General features: G+C 38.3%; 1 non-coding gene across 1 annotated transcript; it reads right to left on the bottom strand.

Moving 5' to 3' along the window:
• Positions 1-7,095: 7,095 nt before the first annotated feature.
• On the bottom strand, positions 7,096-7,200 carry LOC148673159 (U6 spliceosomal RNA). Its single transcript, XR_015936270.1, has one exon. It is a non-coding gene; the product is annotated as a U6 spliceosomal RNA (small nuclear RNA).
• Between the last annotated feature and the right edge of the window lie 3,709 nt (positions 7,201-10,909).

Raw genomic sequence — 10,909 nt, 5'->3', positions numbered from 1 at the left:
AATGCACAATGCAACGTAAATCGCTATCTTTGTCTTCTGGGTAATAATGTTCACCTCTCTGTCCAGCAAATTAACAATAGTAATAATAATGAACTTTATTGTATATGGCGCCTTTAATGGTGGCTCCTCAAAGCGCTTTACAGGATAAAAACAATAACAACAATACTGTTATGCTGGGCAAATGATTTTATTTATTTTTTTAAAGAAATACAAAATGAGATATAATGTTGTGTTCCGGCTTAGACATTAACGAAGAGCATAACGAAGGTCATAAAGGTAATAAACTATATTAATTTTGGAACATCAACATATTATGTAAACTGTATGTTGCTGTTATTGGTATTTTAAAGAAAAAATCCTGTAAAATCCTGGGTTCTGTACAATGATTCAGGCATTCATGTGAAGGACAACAGAGCTTTCACTGTCCGATTATCAAACTTTATTGCTAAAACAAAAACAAAAACTATCTGACCAAGCCAGAAGAAGACAAAAAGAATAACGGACACAGCGCAAGCCTGCATTCTCTCCTCAGCCATCCACACCACATTTTTCCCTGGGTCAGAGATTAAATAAAACTTCACTCGCACCAAACAAATTACCACACACTGAACACTGAACATGTTCACCCAAATATGTCTCACAATACTTTTATGGTACATTACTTTGCTAAAATGTATTTAAAAATAAAAACGATTACAAACGCCAGCAGAGAGAGAGACACACACACAGTTCTTCATTGTCAAAAAGTAACTGTTTTTTACTTTGTCAGCACCCAGACAAACGCAAACGCGTTATTAATGAAATGCTTTTATTCATTCTTAATCGAACTCACAAGTTGTCATCTGCTGTTGAAACTCTGTCAAACTAGACTCACACATGGCTAGACTTGACTATTTAACCATGAGATTATATTTATGTTTATTAATCTTCCTTGTTATGCACTGAGAATGATATGGGGCGGTATAGTGGTCAGCTCTGGCTTTCCCATCTATACCGATGCACTGCAAGTACAACCCCCCCTCTCTGCGGGAGTGCTGGCTGTGACGAATTAAACCAGTTTCACAGGTATTTTCAAAGTAGAAGGGGGCGAGATTTCCAGTGAAAGACACCTCCCCCCCCTCCAAAACCCAGTAAGTACAGTACTTACTAGTTAAGAAAGCTAGGTGTTAGCATAAATTATTAGTAACCGATAATATTAAATTTAGCACTGTAATAAATTGTGCTAATAATAAATTCTATTCTACTCTGAGAATATAGGGGGAGGAAGAATGCCCGTGGTCTTTTCACTTACTGCAATATTATGGACACTCAATTGACATTTAAAAAAAACAAACTTTTTTGACAGCTGGTACAGCACCCCACCGCGCCCACACGCCAGCATTATATTCTCATGTACGGGTAGAATATATTCATTGTCTTCCAATGAAAGAAGGGTTCCTTTCGCCATAGTCGGGAGACATTAGAAGCTTGCCACGCCCGGACTGTTGCACCAACGCATTAGCATGTTAAAGCGATTTCATTGAGGAGCCTAGCTTTCTTAACTAGTAAGTACTGTGCTTGTATAAATTGTGCTAGGAAGAAAACAGATAGGTGTTCTGAAAGGTCACAAATAAACAGGTTTTCGATGGACAGAATTATAGTGTAACGATTTCGGGTTCGGATAAGACGGACCCAAAAACTCAGACTTGCAGAGTTAAAAGCTGCCTTTATTTTCTTCTCCGTCACCATCTGCCAGCGAGCTCTCCCGCGCCCCGACCAGAGAGAGACACACGACAAGCTCTGCTAATAAAGCACCTTGAATTGAATTGAATTGAGGGGGTGGGGAGGGCGAGAGAGAGAGGGGGGGCAAGCGAACAAGCGAGAGAGAGAAACACCCAGGGGTGCAGAACCAGGGAACTATTTACATCTTAAAACTATTTCCCAAATTTAATATGTGCTTTTCTATATTTATTGTCAATTAAGTGTCTATAATATTGCTATTCTATTTTTTCAAAGAAATGTTTGTTAAAAAAAAAACCCACATCACCAGCTGGATTTGAACACACAACTTCTGGTTTACAAGTTGGGAATGTAGACCACAGTACCATCCACAAGGTCACACGAGGACTGCTGAAACAGCCCTACTCATACAGAATCAACAGACATTGTACAGCGTGTACTACTGTGTTGCAGTACATGAATATAATTATATCGTTATTAATTTCTTTAGATACGAGATTCCATATAATATTCCCTATTAATCAAATTATAAAAGTATGCTTGTTGACTCCGGTATCAAGCATATTCGCAGAAAAGCTTAAAACTACCACTTTTTATGCACATGTTATTTCACATGTTAGTTAAAGACTTCGATGCTTAAAATGTTTAGGGAGAAATGGAATACTGGTGTGTGTTTTTTCTTTAAAGTACCGAGACCAGCCATATACTGTATGTTGATGTTCCAAAATTAATATCGTTTATGGCCTTCATACGCATTACAGTATGCTCCTATTCTTTTTATGCTCAGCTACTAAGATTTCCCTTCAGTGGTAAAATTTCATATAAATATTCAATACTAAAATGGTCACAGTAAAGACATTTAAATCTTTCTAAGACCAACGCACCACAAGTGCCCCTGTCGGTCAACCAATCATGTACCGCGGTATTTTGCATCGTGACACGCGAGGCCATAGCCAATTACCTCCGGTACGTGTCTGTGCCGCGCACTTTGAATGGCTGCATCTGTATATAACTTGCTGTTGTTGCTGCTGCACTGTTTTTTATGTTTTTGGTGATTAATGTCTTTGTATTGGAACATACATGCAAATAAGCATTTCATTGCACTTGTGCATATGACAAATAAACTAAACTGAAGCAGACCATTGTTTTGTCTGTGCCAGGTTTTGCACAGGTTCTGTGCAAAAGTCAAATTATTTTCTGTAAAAAAGTCACTTGTGAGAACAGCCTTATTGTTGTAATGTAGTGGCTCTCTGAAGGCACCAGTTCTGTAGGGTTTGGGCATTTACTGAGACAATTATTAATCGTAGCAGTAAATCACAAAGTTGATTCTTTTGCTGGCTTTAGAATCCAACCATGCGACATAACTCAAACAACGCACACACACAGTTACTAATACATGAGGATACATTTATTAATACATAGAATATGGATGTAAACCTAACAGATCTTATCGAGAGGGTTATCAGAATACAAAAGGTATATATTCAGTCAGTTACAAAGTGTTACATATATCAAGAGTACATACGTTCAGTATATCATTCATTAAGACCGTTTCGTAAATGAACTTGGTTATAACTTCTACATTAGATACTCAAAACAAGTACATAACTCTTAGGAATTAAATTGATATCAACTGGTCGGGATGACAATTGATTTCTCGAGCTGTAATGCATTGAAGTTGAATACTCATCCAATCTCTGGGGATTCAGATCTCCTGCGGGCACAAAGAAACAGTTGCAGGCTTGTTGCTGTGGGGCTTGCGACGGTGCGCTGCAGATGCTCACTGACCGGCTAGTTAGTGTTGACTTTAACTAGCAAAGTTTGCGCACAGGAGAAAAGATGACTGTGGGTCCCAGCAAGTCAGGAAGAGGACCGGTTCGTTCCTGATGAAGAGCTAGTTCTGAATAGTGATTCAGCTGTCCACAGTTCCGACCTGTTCACGAGGCTTGCTGCTGGTGCTCACCTCGGGTGGATCCTCTGGTTACTCTCTGGCAACCTTCACTCTAGACTCTTAGAACAAAGGAAAGTTCTGGCACTCGGACACACTGGCCGTTCCGTGGTTGTCCAGGCTGAGTCTCAGGATGGTCAGGAGGCGCGCTGCGAGAATGTCCTGCCCTTGGGAGCCTTCTGCTCCTGGGCCGTCCTGCCCTGGAATTCTTCTTTGAGTTCCCTTTAGAAAAGTCTCAGAAGTCTCTCCAGAATCTCACTGAATCTTCCAGGCTCTCTGTGTTGCCTGTTTTTACCTGGAGGAACTTCAGCTCTTTGATTGGCTGAAAGTTCCATGGGCATCAGAGTCCCACGTGGGTTACTCAGCCCTACCAGTCCCTGATTGGTTGATCAAGGTGAGATATGAGTCACTTACTCCTGACACTTAGGAATGCAGTCCAGATGTCCATCTGACACTCCCTAGACAGATAGGCGCCAATGGATGACCATTGATCATGATAGCCAGGCTTAGCTAAGTGCATCCCCCTTTGGGAGCTGTCCTTATCAAAGGAACCTTAAATCAGCCTGCATGAATAGTTTCTCTGTGGCTGCACCACAGAGATGAACAGAGAAATGAGGCCTAATTTGGGAAAGCTCAGAAACACTTAATTCTGCCTTATTAATAAGCCTCACCGCTACATTGTTCACGGAGCGGGTGTTTAGTAGTGCTGATCTAGCTAGCCTCAGGGAGCCAGGGGGTAGTGTAGTGGTAGTGGCATGGTAGAGAGAGTAACTTTTTGAGGTCAGTGCTGATGCGGCATGGTCTTGCACCTTTGCACCATTAATGAAAAAAAAGTGTCCTGTGCTGCGGTGAATGTAATGCATTGTTCACAGGATCCCAATATTACGGCAGTTATCATACATGTTTTTTTTCAAGGAAATAATTCTGTTTCAATTGTAGTAGTTGCAGTGAGGACCACTTTAGAAACATTTTGGTGGAATCTGGGATGATGCAGCAAAAACAGGGAAGGAAATCCTGAATCAGGGCAGTAGCAGGTGGTTAACAAAGTCTTCAGTTGAACAGTTCTAGCGGTGAGTAGTCGGCAGTAGAATCAGTCACTGTGGAAATCTGTTTGAAGAGTGGTTGCAATGTGAAGTAGAGTGCCCACCTTAGATGTTTATATAAGTAGGGGGAGAAGAAAATAAAAACAAGTGAGACAGAGAAAAAAATAAGTAAAAGGGGAAAAAAGAAAATAAAAAAATAATAAAAAATGAAAACTGGTGAGAGGAGTGGTAGCCAAATGTACCAGTGTTCCCTTTCAACCTGACCTTGAAATTTAAGTTTGCCACAGCAAAAGGTTTGAATACTTATACAGACATGACTTTGCTGTTTTTGTTTCTTATTATCTTTTGACTTTTTTATTCTGTTTTTTAGTTTGCTACATCATAGTCTGATGACTGTAAGCTTAAAGCAAAAAGATGTGAAACTGTACAAAGCTCTGAGGACTTTTGCAAGACTGTATATTTAACTGCTATAATTTGAAGATAAAAAAATAGTCTCAAATTGATTACATTGTTTAAATGTAGGTTAGTTGACTATTTTTAAGGGAATACTAAAATAACTGAAAATATATTGATTAAGGAAAAAATGTAGTAATTAACAGACAATTGATTAAATCTAAATGACATCAAATGAAAATGAAATTTAAACAGTGATATCTAAAGTTGTAACTGTTATAGGAAACAGAAAAGCATGGGGTATACATTTATTTGGTTTCATAAAAAAAATCTTACTGTGGTAAAAAGAAATATAAGTCATTACAGAAGTTATTATGATGTTATATGTAATATATATTTTTTTAATTTTACAAAAAGGAAATGCCTGAGAGAAATGCCTGACAGAATATTCTTAATTGTTCCTACTGTTTTAAATGTATCTTGAAATCTGGAATATCAAATGTGAAAAAAATGTTGATAATCGCAATGAATTTCTTCACTTGACTTGTGCTGTTTGGGAGAGTGACTCTCGAAAGCACTCAGTCATATAATATATACTGTAGTGTCATTAGTCTTAGATGGGTCTGTTCTTGTTAAGCTTTGACCACTTGTTTTATGCACAGCTTCAGATCTGGTTATGTTTTTGTCTTTAAGCATATACTGAAGTGTCAGAAAAGAAGGCTGATTTGTAAGGTGCCCAGCAAGAAAGGTTAATAACTAGAGTTTGTGTCTGAAGGCTGTGTAAACATGACCTAAATGAGCTGCTTGTGCATCCTTTGGTTCGTGTGGCTCTCTGAAACAATAAAACGAATCACAGAGTTCTAGTTAATGTGCGTGAACTGAGGAGTTATTAAATAAATTATTGCAGAACACAGTAGCAGTGGGCTGTGACACACAGATCTACACTTTCAATGCAAATTCGGCAGGATGGATGGATGAAGCCTGCCTAGCACATCCTCATTAGGATACTCGTTAGCCTCATTTTGCTGCTGTCAGAGATAATATCTGTTATTCAGCTCCAATCAGACCCACAGCAAGGCATTGAAAAAAAAAAACCCCAGCTGTATTCTGATCAGATCTCACTTTTTAAAACTTAGAAAACTAATTAAATAAGTGAATATGCAAGATGAGTGAAGGGAGATGGGGTTTGAATTTATGTTGGGTGTTTCACACATTTTATGCATAAATTTATGAGATGTCTAAACTGGGAGTGCATCCAACAATCTCTGTTGAACATCTGTCCTGAAATATGGAAAATAAAATATTTATAGAATATTTATCAACTCTTATAATCATTTTGTGCACCTGGAAAATGTAGGTAGACTATTTTGACTTATTTTTCTTTTTCCTCTTTTCCTGCAAATAAAACAAATGAGGATATGAAGATTATCAATAATCTCTCTACAAAGCTTGTTGCATTTTAAATACAGTACAATAAATGTTTTGTTTGATAATAATGGAGACCCATAATAAAGATTCTCAGTGCTTTAAAATTAAAAAGTTAGTAATAATAATTGCTTACACTTATACAGCGCTTTTCTGGACACTCCACTCAAAGTGCTTTACAGATAATGGGGACTCCCACCAATGTGCAACATCCACCTTTCAGTAATCAGAAATGACAATAATCAGAAATTCTAATATAGTATGTGCTATAGATGCAATTTTTAGAAATTAAATTATTATTAAATTTATTAGCCCTATACAATTTCTTGCATTAGGAATTCATCTTTTCATATACCCAAGCTTTTCTCCATGGAGACACAGACAGGGAGAGAAGCTTGGGGTCAGAGCACAGGGTCTGTCATTGTACGGCACCCCTGGAGCAGTTAGGATTAAGGGCCTTGCTCAGGGGCCCAACAGAGTAGGATTCCTCTGCCAGCTGCAGGATTTGAACCGGCAACCTTCCAGTCACAGGCACAGAGCCTTAGCCACAGAGCCACCGCTCCACCCTAAAATACGGAACACTTTACGAATTTGCATGTCATCCTTGCGCAAGGGCCATGCTAATCTTCTCTGTATCGTTCCAATTTTAGTATATGTGCTGCCCCCGAACATAAAGGGGTTCATGCACAAAAGGTTCATATGCAGATAGAAGCATCTTAACAGGACATAAAGGATGAAACACTATCCACAAACCAAAATAAGATGGGCTGTGAAACATAATAAGCTGTAAAGCTCCCACCTTAAAAATAAGACAATGGGTCTATTAGCATATTCTGGAGATGCAAAATGCATTTACAAAGTTTTAATTGATGTGGAAAGATAACACTAATGAAGTAGCTATATTTCCACATCATGAACATGGTATTCCATAAATATTCCTAACCATAATAATAACCTTCAATTGTGTGCTGCCTAGAATGGATGGAAAGTAGGTGTGATGTGCTGAGATCCTTTCAGCATTTCTTCTCATCATCGAGGCACTGCTTGCCAACAGAGAAAGATGACAATATTAAGGAGAGAAGAAAAAGCTTCACAAATAAAAATCTGACTATGTTATTTTAAAAATATAATAAATATTTATAATATTTTATATTCATAAAACACAGTTCCTGACAAATGTGGATTGTGTGCTTATTTAAAATAGATGGAAGCCTGCTTACTATAGAAACAATAAACCTTTATTGGACCACACTGTATGATTTCCAACACTTTGCTTAAAGGGGATTGCAGGGGATTGTAAGATCTTCCAGAGACAGAGTACGTAATAAAATGCAAGAAATAAAACATTGCAGAAACACAAGTAAAGAAAATATTCATAGAAGTCATTTTGTAGTCAATAATATTAAAATAATATTGACAAATTATTTATCAGAACACGATGCATTTTATGTTTTCCAACTCTTGAGTTAACCTACCTGCTTCACTGCAATTTGTTATTTTTTATTTTCTCCTTAGACCCTCTGCTTCTCTGATGAAGACTGATTTTGGAAATGAATCCCCCTACCCTTCCTTAATCCTTGCTATCTCAATCAATAAGGTAGTTTAATTCCCATTTTTTTCCTGCAGAACTGGCTCTGGACAAACACAAATGTGCCATACTACTTGCACACTAGCGACTTTTGTCCTATTCATTCCGACTTTTCCTGCCATCAACAACTTGACTGTAGCTAAATGTCAACTAACTCTCTAAAAACATGGAATCACATTTAAAAGAAATACCTTCTCCACCCTATCTCCACCTTTGCAGCTATCCCTTGATTCATTCCTGACTAGCAAATCTGCAATGACTAAACACTCAATAATACAGTATATTTAATTATTAGGTGTTTTATTCAACATGAATGGATAGTAGTTAGGATTTTATCAAGTTGAGTCTAGTATTTAGTACTTTGAAAGGAGTCTGAGTATTTGTTTTAAAAACATAGCTAAGTGGCTTTTTCATACTTTCACAAGCCTATGATTTGGATTTATAGACAACAAAGTCAAAGTCAACTGTATGCCAAATGAACCCTTCAGGTTGTTAGAATTTTGACATGCTTGAAGTAAAAGAGATACAAAAAGTCATAGATACAACGAAGAGAAAAAAAGGCATACATAACATGCACATCTCATATACAAAATACAGTATAATGGTATAGGAACCAAATAGCCTCCAGAAAGGTACTCTCTGAAACAGTTCTGTTCTACATTTGATACATCCTAACCTTCTTCTCAAGGGTGTAAACTCAAACAAGGGAAAAGCTTGGTGGGAGTGGTCACAGACATGGTTATAATCTTCAGAGCTTTCTGATTTAAATGTGTTGCATATATTGAAGCTCAACTGCGATACTGAATTACACATACATATAGGATGCGTTCTCTATTGTTGTGCTCTCTATTGTTGCCCTGTAAAAATTGAGTCTCTAATAGTTTTTTTTCACATATTTGCTGTACATTGGTTTCCCATTTCAAGGTGGAGGAGTTGTGCCAAGAAACCTAAAGTGGAGCTGCAAAGTTATTATTACATTTTGAGGTTATAAAGAATCGGCAGTGATGAGTTCTTCTCAAACCTCAATGAAAGTACAAAGTACTGTACATGGAAACATGTTAAACCTCCAATTAACATCACAAAATAGATAACATTTCAAGGTATGCATAGTACCATATTGCTATCATTGTCTGCAATTCAAAACAAGGCAACAAGACGTTTGGTGAAGTGAAGCAGCCCTATTACATTGTAAATAGTCACGCCAAGGTTAACGAGTAGGCTTCCAAATCTGAAGGGGCAAGACAGTAGACGTAGTCGAAAGTGAGTTCCGTGGTTAGTAACAAAGAGCAAGAAGGAAAATAGAATCATAGGGGAACAAACAACCAATGAACAGGGGCTTCTGGAGGGTTAAGTATTGTGCGCGGGAGAAGGTGTGCTGATTGATGGAGTGTCGTGGTTGGCTGATTGGTAGGAGCGGTGTAGTTTAGCAGAAGCGCTCAGGGCTAGAGTGCGATTAGTATGGGTTCGCTTCCGTGTGAGAATGTGGTGGGAAGACGGCGTGATATAAATGCTGTCTTGTGAAAACATCTCCTTTAATCCAATAGAAATATTGCTCTTAGTCATAAAATCATATTGAATGTACATTTTAATTAAGGTCTTAAACATAATTACTGTATGTTAAAACGGATCACTTAAATCGAGAAGATAGATTTTTTTCTATTAGTCCATCAAGGCCTGATTTCGCTCTCTCACTGCATTCTCTTTTCATTGGTTACTTTTTATGGGCAAAAATGGTAGAAATGGCACCTAGGTTTGGTTCAGTATGTGAAATGAAAATATATTTCATATTAAAAACTGTCAGACTTCATTATCATGTGAACTCCAACTTCACAATATTTGAAAAACAATCTATTTCTTTTGCAATGAAGCACATGCTTTAGACCAAGAGATTTTTGCTACTGCATTAATTTATACATAATGTTATGGACACATACAATGCGAAATGTTTTTCAGACACTTTAGACTGCCAATTTGAATGAGTGTAATTGAATTGAATACAACATATCAACTTCGAGACAGTTTTGCCAACTTTTGTTCACTCTGCAAGCAGATAACATTGGAACTTTCTGTGGTGAAATGTCAGCTGCACAACCCACATTGCATTATTCTTTACAGTGACTAGTAAATAGGAAAGGATGTTTTTACGTTACAGTTGTAGCGGCAAGGCTTATTAAAAATACAGGAATTAAGTTTGCTGCTCCCTTGCCAGTCTCTCTCTCTGCTTCATCTCAGTGGTGCTTGATACAGAGAGGCCATTCCATTTGGTTCACATTTAAGGTGTTTTTCTAGCTGATAGAGTGTCCTGATAAGGAACAACTCCCAATGCTGAGATTCTCCAGCAACCCTAATAAATGGTTATCTCTGGCGCCTTACTGTCAGGGAGATTACAAGAGAGAGTCATCCCAAGTTGTTTACAACCCTAAGGTCAGAGTGCATTGTTACTCATCATCAGCCAATCAGGAACTGGTAGGGCAGGTTAACCCCATGTGGGTCTTGGATGCCCATGAAAATTTCAACCAACGAACGACTGTAGTTCCTCCAGGTAAAACAGGTAGCACAGGGCTTCTCTGGGCGCCTCCTGGACATTCTCGACTCAGCGCCTCCTGGACATTCTCGACTCAGCACCTCCTAGACATGCTCAGAATCAGCTCGGACCACCATGTAATGGCCAGTGTGTCCGAGTGCCAGGACTTTCCTTTCTTCTAAAAGTCGAGAACGGAGGTCGCCAGCGCGTAACCAAAGGATCCGCCCCCACCGCAAACGCTCACCTGATCAACAAGTGAACTACGGTTG

This window comes from Lepisosteus platostomus, chromosome 4, assembly GCF_059453375.1.
Source record: "Lepisosteus platostomus isolate fLepPlt1 chromosome 4, fLepPlt1.hap1, whole genome shotgun sequence".
In the NCBI taxonomy this organism is placed as follows: domain Eukaryota; kingdom Metazoa; phylum Chordata; class Actinopteri; order Semionotiformes; family Lepisosteidae; genus Lepisosteus; species Lepisosteus platostomus.
Note: the sequence above shows the minus strand (reverse complement) of the source record. Positions and strands in the feature narration are given on the sequence as shown.